Source organism: Heptranchias perlo, unplaced genomic scaffold (assembly GCF_035084215.1).
Source record: "Heptranchias perlo isolate sHepPer1 unplaced genomic scaffold, sHepPer1.hap1 HAP1_SCAFFOLD_47, whole genome shotgun sequence".
NCBI lineage: Eukaryota > Metazoa > Chordata > Chondrichthyes > Hexanchiformes > Hexanchidae > Heptranchias > Heptranchias perlo.
Genome location: NW_027139484.1, coordinates 490,642 through 506,636, shown reverse-complemented (window position 1 = coordinate 506,636; position 15,995 = coordinate 490,642). Strand labels below are relative to the sequence as shown.

The 15,995-nt window shown below is 43.6% G+C and overlaps 2 non-coding genes across 2 annotated transcripts; one reads left to right on the top strand and one right to left on the bottom strand.

Annotated features, from left to right (window-relative positions):
- Positions 1-12,647: 12,647 nt before the first annotated feature.
- On the bottom strand, positions 12,648-12,720 carry trnav-uac (transfer RNA valine (anticodon UAC)). Its single transcript has one exon. It is a non-coding gene; the product is annotated as a tRNA-Val (tRNA).
- A 1,869-nt stretch (positions 12,721-14,589) lies between these two features.
- Positions 14,590-14,672, top strand: trnal-cag (transfer RNA leucine (anticodon CAG)). Its single transcript has one exon. It is a non-coding gene; the product is annotated as a tRNA-Leu (tRNA).
- Positions 14,673-15,995: the final 1,323 nt, after the last annotated feature.

The following is a 15,995-nucleotide window of genomic DNA, read 5'->3' as shown; positions in this document are numbered from 1 at the left end:
TTGAGGACATGACGTACAGGGTGGATAAAGGGGAACCAGTGGACGTAGTGTATTTATACTTTCAGAAGGCTTTCGACAAGGTGCCACATAAAAGATTATTGCTCAAGATAAAGAATCACTGGATTGGGAGTAATATTCTGGCATGGGTGGAGGATTGGTTATCGAACAGGAAGCAGAGAGTTGGGATAAATGGTACATTCTCGGACTGGCAACCAGTAGCTAGTGGTGTTCCGCAGGGGTCGGTGCTGGGTCCCCAACTCTTTACAATCTATATTAACGATTTGGAGGAGGGGACCGAGTGTAACATGTCAAAGTTTGCAGATGAGACAAAGATGGGAGGGAAAGTAGAGAGTGAGGAGGACATAAAAAACCTACAAGGGGATATAGACAGGCTGGGTGAGTGGGCGGAGATTTGGCAGATGCAATACAATATTGGAAAATGTGAGGTTATGCACTTTGGCAGGAAAATCAGAGAGCAAGTTATTATCTTAATGGCGAGAAACTGCAAAGTACTGCAGTACAAAGGGATCTGGGGGTCCTAGTGCAAGAAAATCAAAAAGTTAGTATGCAGGTGCAGCAGGTGATCAAGAAGGCCAACGGAATGTTGGTTTTATTGCTCGGGGGATAGAATACAAAAACAGGGAGGTACTGCTGCAGTTATATAAGGTATTGGTGAGACCGGACCTGTAATACTGCATACAGTTTTGGTGTCCATACTTAAGAAAAGACATACTTGCTCTCGAGGCAGTACAAAGAAGGTTCACTCGGTTAATCCCGGGGAAGAGGGGGTGGACAAAGGAGGAGAGGTTGAGTAGATTGGGACTCTCCTCATTGGAGTTCAGAAGAAGGAGAGGCGATCTTATTGAAACATATAAGATTGTGAAGGGGCTTGATCGGGTGGATGCGGTAAGGATGTTCCCAAGGATGGGTGAAACTAGAACTAGGGGTCATAATCTTAGAATAAGGGGCTGCTCTTTCAAAACTGAGATGAGGAGAAACTTCTTCACTCAGAGGGTAGTAGGTCTGTGGAATTTGCTGCCTCAGGAAGCTGTGGAAGCTACTTCATTAAATAAATTTAAAACAGAAATAGACAATTTCCTCGAAGTAAAGGGAATTAGGGGTTACGTGGAGCGGGCAGGAAATTGGACATGAATTTAAATTTGAGGTTAGGATCAGATCAGCCATGATCTTGTTGAATGGCGGAGCAGGCTTGAGGGGCCGATTGGCCTACTCCTGCTCCTATTTCTTATGTTCTTATGATCGGTGGAACACGGGGCTGGTGAACAGAATGCAGGCACAGGATGATAGGATTTAATCGGATATGAAAATGGACTTGAGATTGAGAGTAGAGTGAGTGATAGAGAGGGCGACTGAGAGGGAAAGCGAGAGGCTGTGGTGTGAATAATTCATCAGAATGAACTGCTGAAACTTCCAGTACAATTAAACAGAGAAAATGTGATTTGAAGGTGTTATTATGATGCGGTCAGATTGGGTGAGTTTTTATTGTCGGACTCGCTCCTCATGTTTATATCCCTGTCAGGTCCTCAGTCTGTTTTTGTGAATGTTCCTTGTTTTCCACATTAACACTAAACATCATTAAAATTCAAGAATAGAATCAGTAATTTCTTCATCGTGATGAAATATTGGGATATTGTATTTTTGAAGCTCTGCTGACTTCAATAAACAACGAGGTTGAGTTTGTTGATACTTTTAAATTTAATTTTAATTGAATGAACACATTTTATACACAACACAGGTTCCCTGACACCAATAACCACATAAATGAACAGTTGAATGTATTGGTTGGATTGTGTTGGTGGGACCAATAGATTAGATTTCCTCTAACACTCTGCTGCAGTCTCTCCCTCCGAATTCCAGTCTCTCCTCCCACCGCATTGAATCCTTTGTCTCCTCATCCGTTTCTTCAGTATGTCCACTTTCCCAAACTATCTGCTCCTGACTTTCCTCCAGCTCCTGCATGTCCTTTTCCTTGTCTCCCTCCCAATCTCACTCACTGGCTCGGTCTTCAGCTGACTTTCTCGATTAGTGCCACCCCGGTCGGCTCTCTTAACCCAGAGCAACAAACCAGATGCACCTCCCCCTGTCCCCTCACCTTCGCGACCCTTCGCTCTCTTTCACCGTCCGTCTGGAGCCCAAACCCGTCTTTAATCCGCTGGATTCCCGGTGTGTAAAACCCCTTCTCCCTTCCCCACCCGCACTGCGCCCTCACTCAACCCTTCCAGTGGATGCAGTGTTCACTTTATTCACTTTCTGTATCCATCTCCCAATTCATTATTGGTCATTGTGTTTAAAAACATCTCTCTGAAAATGCTGGAAATTTCACCCCAGATCCTCTCAAACTGCTGCTTTGGCTCCAGGTCTGATCAGTAATTTCTCTGCTTCATTTTCCCTCTCTTACAGTTAACTTGGTGGCGATTGTGATCCTGTCCCGAGGAAAGTGCGGTCTCTCCAAATGTATCAGTGTCTACCTCGTTGGAATGGCAGTGGGCGATCTCATGGTTGTTATCATTGGTGTGATATTGAATTGGATTGGTATGATGTATTTAGGAGTTTCATTCCTGCTCATTACTCCAGTGTGTAGTTTTATTGCCTCCTTGAGTAATGCAGCCACGGGTGTTTCTGTCTGGTTCACAGTCACTTTCACCTTTGATCGATTTGTTGCCATTTGTTGTGAGAAGCTGAAAATTAAATATTGCACCGAGAGAACGGCGGCTGTGGTTCTGGGAACAGTGAGTGTGCTGGGCTGTTCGGTGAATGTCCCCTGGTACTTTACATATGAACCTTACTATATAATTGATAATGTTCCCTGGGGTTGTGTGAGTAAACCGAGCTTCCGTTCTTCCCCCGCATGGGCCGCATTTGAGATGTTTCACCTCATTCTAACCCCTTGTGTCCCGTTCTGTCTGATTTTGCTGCTCAATGTTCTGACGGTCAGGCGTATTTTAGTGTCCAGTCGAGTCCGCAGGGGACTCCGGGGCCGCAGCAATGGAGAGAATCGGAGTGATCCAGAGATGGAGAACCGAAAGAAATCCATAATTTTACTCTTCAGTATATCGGGCAGTTTTATACTGTTGTGGCTGACACGGGTTGTCTTTTATATTTATGTGCGAATTGCAGACATTCGGTATTATTACTCCAACACTGACTCTGTTGTTCTCACAGAACACACATCAAAGATGCTGCAGCTTCTCAGTTCCTGCACAAACACGTGTATTTATGTCCTGACCCAGACTAAATTCAGAGAGGAGATGAAGAACGCGGTGAAATACCCGCTCAATCTAATTGTTAAATTAGTGAAATCATAGAAAGAGCTGAAGGGTTTCAAGCACTAGAACTAAATCCCATTTCATACTCCATCCCTACACTTCCCGGGGGATGGAACGTACATTTTATATTAGCAGCACAGAGCCCTGGAATGATCCTAAATCTGAATCTGAAATTATATTTTATTGATAATCTGACCGATTGAGGTAGGATTTGCTTTGCAGATGACACGTGAATTGTTGCTCAAAATGGCGGCACGAAAGAGCTCAGCTGGACTTTAATTAACTGACCGCAAGGAAAAATAGGCAAATCTGGAAATCAAAGTCACTTCTGTGGTCCTGATTAGAATGTGTGTACTCCACATAAATGATGAGACAGAGGCAGAGAGGAAGGGAGAGAGGGAGGGAGACAGAGACAAAGAGAGAGAGAGACATAGAGAGAAGGAGGGGGCGAGCGGGAGACAGAGAGAGAGAGAGAGCGTGAGAGGCAGAGAGAGAGATGGACAGAGAGAGAGGGGGGGAGGCGGAGAGCTGGAGGCAGAGAGAGAGAGAGAGAAAGAGGGAGTGAGGAAGCGAGAAAGAGGGAGTGAAAGAGAGAGGCAATTAGGCAGAGACAGAGAGAGACAGACAGAGGGAGACAGAGAGAATGAGAGACGGAAAGCCAGAGACAAAGAGGGAGGTGGATAGAGACAGAGAGAGTGACAGAGGAAGAGAGACAAGGGGGAAGAGAGATGAAGAGGGTGAGAGAGGGAGAGAGAGTGGGCGAGAGAGAGGGAGAGAAAGACGGAGAGGCTGAGAGACAGAGAGGGACATATAGAGAGAGGGAAGCGAGGGAAAGAGAGAGATAGAGAGATAGAGAGAGAGACAGTGAGAGAGAGACCGAGAAAGAGACAAAGAGAGAGGCAAGGAGTGAGAGACAGAGAGAGAGACCAAGAGAAAGACAACAAGAGAGGCAGGGAGAGAGAGACAGAGAGAGAGAGGGAGAGACAGAGAGGGCAGAGAGAGAGGGAGACAGAGAGAGTGAGAGACAGAGACAGGCAGAGAGACAATGGGAGAGAGACGAGAGACAGACAGAGGGACAGAGGGAGAGAGAACACAAGGACAAAATAAATGTAGCAATTAGAAAAGTGCAGAAATAAAGAGGGGCAGAGACAGAGTTACTCAGAGATGGAGAGAAATAAAGAGTAGGTTATTAAGACAAGAGAGAAAAATAAAGAGAGAAAGAAAGTATATATATATATATATATATATATATATATATATATATATATATATAATGAGAGAGAGACACTGCCAAATAATTACAGAGAAATAGGAGTGGAGAGGTAAATAGACAGAAGAAATCAATTCAAAATAACTAGAGACTGAGAGAGAGTCAGAGCAGGAGAGTGTCAGACATAAAACGAGAAAGAGGAAGAGAGAAAGAGGAACAGAAAGCAGGGAGAAAATAGAGAACAGGCGAGAGGGAGACATACAAAGATTAAAACAGAGACTGAGAAAGATGGAATGAAATACAGAAACAGATTCAAAGAAGAGTTCGAGAAGTCAATTAGAAACAGAGAGAAAGAAGTGGACAGAAGTAGAGTTGGAGAGAGTGAGAAACAAACAGAATGATATAAAGACAGATGAAAAGGGAAGGAGGAAGAGACAGATAAAAGGAAGGGAAAGGAAAAAGTAGATCCACAGAGAGAAACAAAGAGAGAGGTGATGCCTGGAGGCTGCACAATAAAGTCACTCAGCCTTGTGTACCTGACCCTGACCATTACTTACTGCAGGAGTTTCCCAGCTGCTCTGTGTGGTAAAAAATCATCTGATAAACGAAAGCCTGAGTCTAAATCGGCTTCAGCATGTCTGAAGGAAAAGGACGATTAAAAGGTGGAAGAGCTGTTAAAAGAACTATTTATGTCACGTTGTGAAAGGCAAACACAGGAGAGGATAGATCACCATGCCAATAATAACGATTCCAGGGGGTCTAGAGTTCGTTTGAACTCCTGCCGACTTGACTTGGTTACGTGGTGGACACTGAGAGAAAACAAGTGAAGTGTCAATCAATCATGGGTTGTATTTGTAGGAACCTAGTGTTGATAACCACTGTCTCAGAGGTGTGATTCTGAGTTTAAAAGGTTTTTATAAGCCGGATAGAAGTTGAATGGAGGGAGACACAGATCCACCATTCCTGCTGCAACCTCACCTTTCACTTCCTAGCAACACAATCTCACCTGGAATCATCATGACTGGTCATGACCTCCCAGCTAATGCCTCAATGCAGGTTTACAGATTGCCTGTGAAGCAGATGACCTGGATACAAGAGAAAATCAGGCTACAGTGCAACGGTGTCCATCAATGTACCTGGAGTCTTCCTGGCAAGCTTGAGCCAACCATAAGGATATCACTTTCGTTATGGGCTTCGTCTAAGATAGACATTGGATTTGCAAACGGTTATGCATTTTGGGAATTCAGAGTATGTTGTTTTATTGGTGTGAAAGCAATTCTAAATCGGGCATAAATCCAACGTGTTGATTAAATTCTAATGTAAATTTTCTAGTGCATTAATAATAATAAATGATTGTTTTGTTCATAAAGCCATGGTTTGTGCCTGAAGTTTCTTTAGGATAAAGAGCCAATTATTTAAATTTTAAATTAAACCTTGTGGAGATAAAAAGTAATTGCCCCAAATTAAAGCGTGAAATCACTTTGCACTTTTTTGCTCCTCCATCTGTACCATGTGTCACTTTCCCAGTGAGCTGCTGGGATTCTGTAATAAATCACATTGTACTCTTACCACTTCTGCTGTGTTACGAAACTGGACAGGGTCCCGCAGCACTCTCCTGATCTGTTACTGTTACAAATACTGTTATTGTTTCAGATTACAGAAAAATATGAATAATGGAGAAATAAACCAAATCCCAGATCAGAACTACATTCAGATTGAGTCCAATTTTACACTGATTTATTTAATATAAACTAGAATTACAAACTTTACACCAAATGGCTCATTTGACCTTTCCTCCGAATGTCTGGTCTCTCCTTCTCTGTAAGAATTATGTCCAAATAACTAAATATTAATCCATTTTCTTGCAGAAGTTCACATTTTGGTCTTTGATTCCCGCACTGCACCGCTGTCTTTGTGTTAAACATCAGCTCGTGCCAGTCTCACTCAGTTTGTATCTTTAACTATGGTGCAACAGTGATTTAACAGGAACAGCAAATGAACCCTCTGTGAAAATGCCGGTTTTGTTCAATTTAACACAAATTCGTGGTCTCACGAGCACTGAACATTTTAAACCGAGCCCTTAAAAATACAATGTGTAAAATGAGAAGGGATAAAAAGTTCATCGCACAAAAGAAATTATTAACGTTTTCCAACTTCACTCAGTCGCCCTTCATTCTGCAAAATAACATTATCGGTTAATCAATGGTGAATAAAACAAAGATTGTTATTTTTCTTACATGCGATTAATATAACAAGTGTTCAATAGCTGCTTCCCTGACGAGAAATCAGAATCGTACCCGGGTTACAGAGATAAGAACGCCGAATCCTAACCACCAGACAAGCAAAGAACCCTGTTTGCAATGTTATCAGATTTAACGTGGATTTCCCTTTCTCTGTCATTCAGCTTTTAATCCTTTTTAGCTCCTGGTTGCGGATATTCCCGTGATTAAATAGGAATAAAGGACAATAGGCTCAGGAAAACCCGGGGAGGTGGCATCGCGCTCACCGAGCCTTTCCAGCAGCACTTATCTTCCCAAGCACTGGAGTGAGTGAAACTTTCTCCGTGGGGGGGGGGGGGCGGGTGTCAATGTGGAAAGGATGGCGAGCGAACCAATTCTATGTCAGTTAGGATGGCCGAACGGTCGAAGGCTCTGCGTTAAGGTCATAGTTTCATTTACAGGCGTGGGTGCGAATCCCACTTCTGACATCGATTATTCTGACTCCTATTTTATTTGTTGCTTGAGCTGCAGTTGATTTTTCGGCCCAATTGATTTGCTCTTCCCGCAATAACCAACCCGGTCTCCATCCACGGCACGTTTTGACGCCCACCGGCTCATCCCAAAATCATGCTTTAAACGAAAATATGCTGGAAACACAAGGCGGTCATTCAACATCTATGGAGAGAACATACACTTTGGGAAATGTACCATCGGAACAGGAGGAGGCTATTCAGCCCCTCGAGCCCGCTCCGCCATTTGATAAGTTCATGGCTGATCTGTGATCGAACTCCATTTACCTGCCTTTGGCCCATATCCCTTCATACCTTCGGTTGGCAAAAAGCTATCTATCTCAGATTTAAAATTAGTAATTAAGCAAATATCAATTGTCTTTAGGGGAAGAGAGTTCCAAACTTCTTCCATCCTTTGTGTGTAGAAGAGTTTTGTAATCTCACTCCTGAAAGGCCTGGCTCTAATTTTCAGACTGTGCCCCCTAGTCCCAGAATCTCCAAACAGCGAAAATAGTTTCTATCTATCCAGAAAATGTCAATGACACAGTCAATGAAAGGTGCAGTTCACGAAGGCGGCTCACCAGCACCTTCTCAAGATCAATTAGGGATGGGCAATAAATGCTGACCTTGCCATTGACACCCACATCCCATGAACGAAGACAAATGTCGCCTGCATGGCCGAGTAATTTCCTGCTGCTAAACGATGGGAAGAATGAAACCATCGGCTTCAGTCCTTTGAACGAACTGTATACACTTGCCGTCGAGCTCAATCCCCACTTGGTCCTCTGCCCCGAATATCCACTGCATCAGAAAATCCTCCATAACATCGAATGACAGCATGGAAACATCACAGAAGGAGGCCATTCGGCCCATCGTGCCTGTGCCAACTCTTTGAAAGAGCTATCCAATTAGGCCCACTCCATTTCCCTTCCCCCATATCCCTACAAAATGTTCCCCTTCAATTATTTATCCAGTTCCCCTTTCAATGTTATTATTCAATCTGTTTCCACCACCCTTTCAGGCAGTGCATTCCAGATCATGACAACTTGCTGCGTAAAACAATTCTCCTCATCTCACCTCTGTTTCCAATTACCTTAAATCTGTGTCCTCTGGTTACCATCCTTTCTGGCACTGGAAATAGTTTCTCCTGATTTATTCTATCAAAACCGTTCATGATTTTGAACACCTCTGTTAAATCTCCCCTCAACCGTCTCTGCTCAAAGGAGAACAACCCCAGCTTCTCCAGTCTCTCCACCTCACTGCAATCCCTCATCCCTGGCACCATTCTAGTAAATCACCTCTGCACCCTCTCCAAGGCCTTGACATCCTTCCTAAAGTGTGGTGGGCAGAATTGTGACGTGGCCTGCTGAGGCCTAACCAGTGATTTAGAAAGGTTTAGCATAAGTTCCTTGCTTTAGTACTCGATGCCTCTATTAATAAAGTCAACGATTCCGAATACATTTTTTTTACAATCTATTTAACTTGTCCTGCCACCTTCAAAGATTTGTGTACGTATACCGCCAGGTGTACCTGTTCCTGCACCCCCTTTAAAATTGCACCATTTATTTTAAAGAGCTGGCACAGGCACGATCGGCCGAATGGCCTCCTGTGATTCTATGCTTCTATGTTTTTGATTTCAACTCCATGAAGCGCTTTGGGATATCCCCCAGAAGTGGGAGTCAGCAGTTCACTTTCTCCCTTAATACTTCCATCTGACCTGGGCTGGATTAAATAGATGTTTTCGGGGTGTAATGGTTATCATGTTGGCCTCACACGCGAAAAACTCCCGGTTTAATCCCGGGTCAGAAACAATTTGCTGGTACTTGCTCTTCACAAACTTCCAGGCGCGAGCTTTCTCTCGTGTGAATTGGGCAGCAATCCTTTCATATTCAATAACGGCTGCATCAGATTCCTGGTCTCATCACCACTGAACACTTTTAAGCAGACTCCTAAAATAAAGTGCGTAAAATGAGAAGGGATGAAAGTCAGAAAAGTTAGCGTAGTTTCGACAGTCACCCGGCAAACTTGTTAGCATTTCGTTCATTGCGAAACAGAAAGTTGTGGGTTTATTAATGGTAATTAATAGAATCATCTCAGAGACTTGAAACAGTTTCTCCTTATTTGCTCTATCAAAACCTTTCATAATTTTGAACACCTCGATCAAATCTCCCCTTCACCTTCTCTGCTCTAAGGGGATAATCACAGATGCTCCATTCTCGCCACTTAATTGAAGTCCCTCATCCCTGTTCCCATTCTAGTAAATCTCCTCTGCACCCTCTCAAAGGCCTTGACATCTTTCCTAAAGTGTGGTGCCCAGAATTGAACGCAATACTCCAGCTGCAGCCTAACCAGTGTTTTATAAACGTTTTGCATAACTTTGTTGCTTTCATACGATATGCCTCTATTAATAAAGTCCATTTACCAGGCTGTCTATGTCCTCCTGAAGTCTGATACTATCCACCACAATGTTTACTAAATTCCCGAGTTTCGTGTCATCTGCAAAGTTTGAAATTATAACCTGTATACCCAAGTCCAGCTCATTAATGTATGTATCAAAAATGAAAACATTTTGCAGTGTGACTTGTGTGACTTTAAGTCTAGTTTATATAACATCTTCTCATAATTTAACACATTGCACCCTGGTAACAATCTGGTGAATCTGTGCTGCACTCCTTCCAAGGCCAATATATCCTTTCAGATTCAAAAGGTATAAACTTGAAATAAGCGTCACTGTGGATCAGTTTTCGCTCACTCCAAGTTATCTGTTGAGTGAAATAAAAGAAAGCGCTTTTAAAGAATAAGGAAGCAGCCACTATCGCCCCTTTTGACAAGCCAATTTTGTGGCATTTTATCAAACGCCTTTTGAAAGGCCATATACACAACATCAACCACATTGCCCTCATCAGCCGTCTCTGTTAACTCATCACAAAACTCAATCACGATTTGCCTTTAACAAATCCACAGTGGCTTTCTATTATCAATCCACACTTGTCCAAATGACCATTAATTTTGTCCCAGATTATCATTTCTAAAAGCTTCCCACCACCGTGGTTAAACTGACTGGCCAGTAGTTGCTGCGTTTATCCTTACACCCTTTTTTGAACAAGGGTGTAACATCTGCAATTCTCCAGTTCTCTGGCACCAAACCTTGTATCTAAGGAGGATTGAAAGATTATGGCCAGGACCTCTGCAATTTAAACCCTTATTTCCCTCAGCAACCTCGGATGCATCCCATTCGGACCAGGTGAATTTAAGTACAGCCAGCCTTTCTGGTATCTCCTCTTGATCAATTTTCACCCTATCCAGTATCTCAACTACCTCCCCTTTTACAGTGATTTGGGCAGTATTTTCTTCCTCGATAAAGACAGATGCAAAATACTCATTTTGTACCTCAGCCATGCCTTCATGCGTAGATCTCCTTTTTGGTCCCTAATCGGTCTTACCCCTCCGCTTACTCACCGTTTATTTTTATATGCCTGTGGAAGACTTTAAAGACTTGATGAAGGGATCGAGTGTGATATATCCAAGTTTGCTAATGATTCAAAGCTAGATGGGAAAGTAAGCTGTGAGGAGGAAACAAAGAGTCTGCAAAGGGATATAGACAGGTTAATGTGTGCGTAAGAAGGTGACAGATGGAGTATAATGTGGGGAAATGTGAGGTTATTCACTTTGGGAGGAAGATCAGAAAAACAGAATATTTTTGAAATGGTGAGAAACTATTAAATATTGATGTCCAGAGCAACTTGGGTGTCCTGGACACCTGAACTCCAGGTTGTGCGAACCTAGTATCAGCACATAAAACGTGATGACAGAGAAAGGCTAAATAAACACTAAGACATGAAACAATCCTTGGTGCTTCCTGAGAGTCAGAAAAGTGGGATGGTTTACGACCATGATTTAAGATCAGTGGTGCTTACGTACGGAACAATTCAGCCGAATTGTATAAAGTTAGGGCATGCTCCCTTGTCAAATGTTAGGGCTCTCAGTAGGGGACAATCAGAAGTCCATTGCCACAGGCAGTCCGCAAAGATCATGTCTGATATACCTGGATTCGCAGACAGGTCAGGTTGTGTTGATTGCTTGTCATTAATGTAATCTGTAGACAGTTATATTATAATAATAATACTGTTGAATGTAATGTTGAAGGCAGCTGTAGTGCAACTCTTTTGGAAGTCAATCTATTAAACTTGCTATTTTGTAACCACTCGAGCTAAAATCAAGCGGAAGTTATTGTTGATGGATTAACAACCCATAGTTGCAACAGTAACGGGAGAAATCCGCTTACAAACATTCACTTTTTTTATAAACATCACACCATAGTTTCTTTTTTCACACGTTCTTTTTTGCAGTTCTAATTGAAATCGAAACACCGAAAGTCTAAGTGTTTTTCAGAAGACCCCCTCCTGTTATGTATCTTGAGCAGTTTCCCACATCCTTTTCCTGTGATGTGATAATTCTGGGCGCAGGATGAATGTAATTGGATTTGCTGCAGTCCGATGACAGCAGGCGATGGAAGCGAGCGCCATGCTGCTGCTGACAAGTGAAGGATACTTCCGATGCTGCCTGACATCCGGTGGGAGTGGGCGGGGATTTGAAAGCCAACCCATTCCTCCAATCTCGGAGCTCTAAAGCGGTGCTTGATAAACATTGATAGAAACAAACACCCAATGAAACACCCAGGCCTCGTGGCGCAACGGTGGAGCGTCTGACTCCAGATAAGAAGGTTATGTGTTCAAATCACGTCAGGGTCACAGTTTTTTCACTGAGAGCCGGTTTGAACAATTCTGCAATTCAAATTTTCTTTGCGTCTTCACAATGAACAGAACCCTGCTCTGAAGTCTGCCTCTGGTTCCCCAGTGTCAGGGAGGGAAGCACCTGATGACCTCATTTATTTAATGTAAAGAACAGAAGACAAACACACATCTTAGTTCAAAAACCACCCTGCAGGTGGACACATAGTGAGATAAACACAGGGCAGAGATGCAGACAGTATCCGGAAACATCGGTAAATAGACAAGAGACATGGATTGAGCGCTTTGTTAACAGAAAATTGTCTGAACCTCCACGGTCAATGAAAGGGCTTTTGTTGGCCGGTTTCCCATTGAACCGGAGAATTCGGGAGAGCTTGGGAGATGGTTGGTTCGGTTCCCTTGTCACCCACCAGCGGAAAAGTTTTGTCGATCCCACCCGACGAACTCCTTTCAAAAGCCACTCTGTCCAAAGCCAATATATCCTTCCAGATTAAAAGGGGATAAAACTTGAATAGAGCGTCACTGTGGATCAGTTTTCTCTCATTCAAAATTATCTGTTCAATGAAGTAAAAGATGCAGCTGACAAAGAATAAGGGAGCAGCCACTGTCTCCCTTTTTGGCAGGAGAAGAAAATCGATCTGTCTGTTTGTGGAGACCAAGTTCCAACATAATGTTTCCGCTCGGGATCGAACCGGGGACCTTTCGCATGTAAAACAAACGTGATAACCACTACACTACGGAAACCGATGATATGGTAGGTAACACAATGGACAGCTGAATGGTGTGCTCTCTCTGCTCGTACTTGGAATGTGTTGTTTCCATTGCAGCAAGAGACACAGACAGTGGCTGCTCCCCCTTATCTTTAAAAACTCGCAGGGTAGTGGGTTTGAGCCCCACGTTGGGCGAGTACCGTTTTAAACTTTTATGCTGCTTCCACCCGCCCCCCTCCGTCTCACCGCGCACGATGGGGCCGCGCCCGGGCTGAATCTCTCCATTTTGGTTTCCACCCCTGTCGCAGCATGAAATGGTCCTTATCAAAGTCACAAATTATACCCTATGGGACGACCACCATGATAAACTATCCCTCCTCATCCTTCTCAAATACAATATCTCACCGTGCTGTTACGCTGTTAGACTAGATTCCTCTCTCTGCTCTTATTTGGAATGTGTTGCTTTTCCGTCTGACAACACTTAGTATCATTGTATTATGTTAGTCCGCTGGAGGAGATCATTCGGCCCCTCGTCCCTGTGCCGGGTAAAACACACGTATTCGTTCAAAATTCGTTCAGAGACAGATTGAGTGTTTTTTTTATCAGAACATTGCCTGAAACCCCACAGTCTACAGCTTTCCTCCTCGCTATCAACCACACGGCCTACTTTTGTGTCACCCGCAAATTTCTCAATCATGCCCCCTACGCTTAAGTCCAAATCGTTAATGTAAACCACAAAAAGCAAAGGTTAATCCCGGGGATGAGGGGGCGGACATATGAGGAGAGGTTGAGTAGATTGGGACTCTGCTCATTGGAGTTCAGAAGAATGAGAGGCGATCTTATTGAAACATATAAGATTGTGAAGGGTCTTGATCGGGTGGATGCAGTAAGGATGTTCCCAAAGATGGGTGAAACTAGAACTAGGGGGCATAATCTTAGAATAAGGGGCTGCTCTTTCAAAACTGAGATGAGGAGAAACTTCTTCACTCAGAGGGTGGTAGGTCTGTGGAATTTGCTGCCCCAGGAAGCTGTGGAAGCTACATCATTAGATAAATTTAAAACAGAAATAGACAGTTTCCTAGAAGTAAAGGGAATTAGGGGTTATGGGGAGCGGGCAGGAAATTGGACATGAAGCTGAGTTCGGATCGGTCAATGCCCTGTGGGTGGCGGAGAGGGCCCAGGGGCTATGTGGCCGGGTCCTGCTCCGACTTCTTGTGTTCTTTAGATTTGTGGTTGGGATCAGATCAGCCATGATCTTATTGAATGGCGGAGCAGGCTCGAGGGGCCGATTGGCCTACTCCTGCTCCAATTTCTTATGTTCTTATGTTCTTATGACCAAGTACCGAGCCCTGCGGCAAAACACTGGCAACAGCCTTCCAGCCGCAAAAGCACCTATTGACCATTACCCTTTGCTTTCGACCACTGAGCTAATTTTGGATCCAATAAGCCACATTCCCTTGGATCCTATGGGCCTTTACTTTTTCGACTAATCTGCCATGTGGGATTTTTTCAAAAGCCTTGCGACAATCCATGCAGACTACATCAATTGCGCTACCCTCATCGATCCTCTTTGTCACCTTCTCGAAAAATTCAATCAGGTTCGTGAGACACGACCTCCCCTGAACAAATCCATGCTGATTGCCCTTGATTGGTCCGTGCCTTTCGAAGTGACAGTTTATCCTGTCCCTCATTTGACATGGAGTCTTTCTCCTGCTTGCTGCAAGAACAGATAAGGCGGTTATCAGTGCTCAGGCCCGGCGAGCTCAGTCGGTAGAACATGAGACTTTTAATTTCAGGATCGTGGGTTCGAGCCCAATGTTAGGCGAGGGCCATTTTAAACTTTCATGCTGCTTTCACAGGCCAACAGTGCAGAAATAATGCAGAATAAAGCATGCTATCGGTCGTCAGAATGGCCGAGCGGCCGACGGCGCTGCGTTCAGGTCGCAGTCTCTTCTGGAGGCGTGGGTTCCAATCCCACTTCTGACATTCTATATTTTTACCAAGACGTGGAAATATTTTATTTGTGGATTGGGCAGCAGCTGATGTTTCTGCCAAGTTGATTTGCTCCTCCCACAAAAGCAATTGGCTTTGTCATGCATATGTGTCTTGAGAAGTTTTAAATGGTGAAATGGTTGACATATTAATGACCTGGAGAAAGAAATAGAACAGCAGTGGGAAGCAATAAAAACGCTGATCAATAGAGTCCAGGAGAAATATATCCCACGACAGAGCAAGAAAAAAATAGCCAGAAATGTCACACCAGGGTTGAATCAAGAAATAAGGACAAAATTGAAACGAAAGAAAAAGGCCCACACGAGACAATAAAGGAGAGAGGGGAATGTGAAAAGACTGGGAAAGAAGTCCAAAGAACTATTAGAAAGGCAAAAAGAAATATCAAAAAAGCAAAGTATTCTAGACACATCAACAGCCAAAGAAAATTTAGGATTGGAATAGGGCCACTAAGGGATACACACGACAAACTCACTGGCAATGACAGCGAAATGGCAGAAATATGAAATAATCACTTTTCTTCAGTATTTACCAGGGAGACTAATATTGTGGGCATGACAGGAGAAGAGATCAAAAAATATATAATGACATTCAAGATCGAAATGGGGGAGATAATTCATAAACTAATCAAAGCTCGAGAGGAAATTTCCTGTTCGGAGCCGAACCAGAGTTTCAAACCGTTCAGTCACGCTAATTTCCGTATTACTGTTCAGGAGCTCGTTTCACAGGGACACGATTACTGCGCTCCATTTAGGGAGGCTCAGTGAAAGGCGGAAATTGATCTATTAATAGAATCATAGAATAGGACAGCGCCATTCTAATGCCATTCGGCCCATCGTGCCTGTGCCAGGTCTCTGAAAGTGCTGTCCAGTTCGTCCCACTCGCCTGCTGTTTCCCCATAGCCCTGAAAAAGTTTCCATCCAAGCGTTTATCCAATTCCCTTTTGAAAACTGTGAGTTAAGAAAAACAATATTGAAAGGGGTGCTGGGGCCTCTGCAGCGTCGATGTGGAGTGTGTGATGATTGAAGTTATTAAGATGGTTGCTTTACACATGGTATGTTGTGCTATCATCCTGAAATATCTTCAACATCCAATACAAATTAAATTGCAAACCTGACGGACAAACACTGGAAAACAAGTCACGAGTGAACGCAAATCATCTGGGACCCGTTTTCAGCCTCACCGCACTTTAAGTAAAGTGAAATAACTTTGCATTGAAAAGATTTGGAACTTGCATCTGTGCCTTTATCTGTTCCATTTCTTAAAGTTGCTGGTGTCTGATGATGTACACGCCTCTGC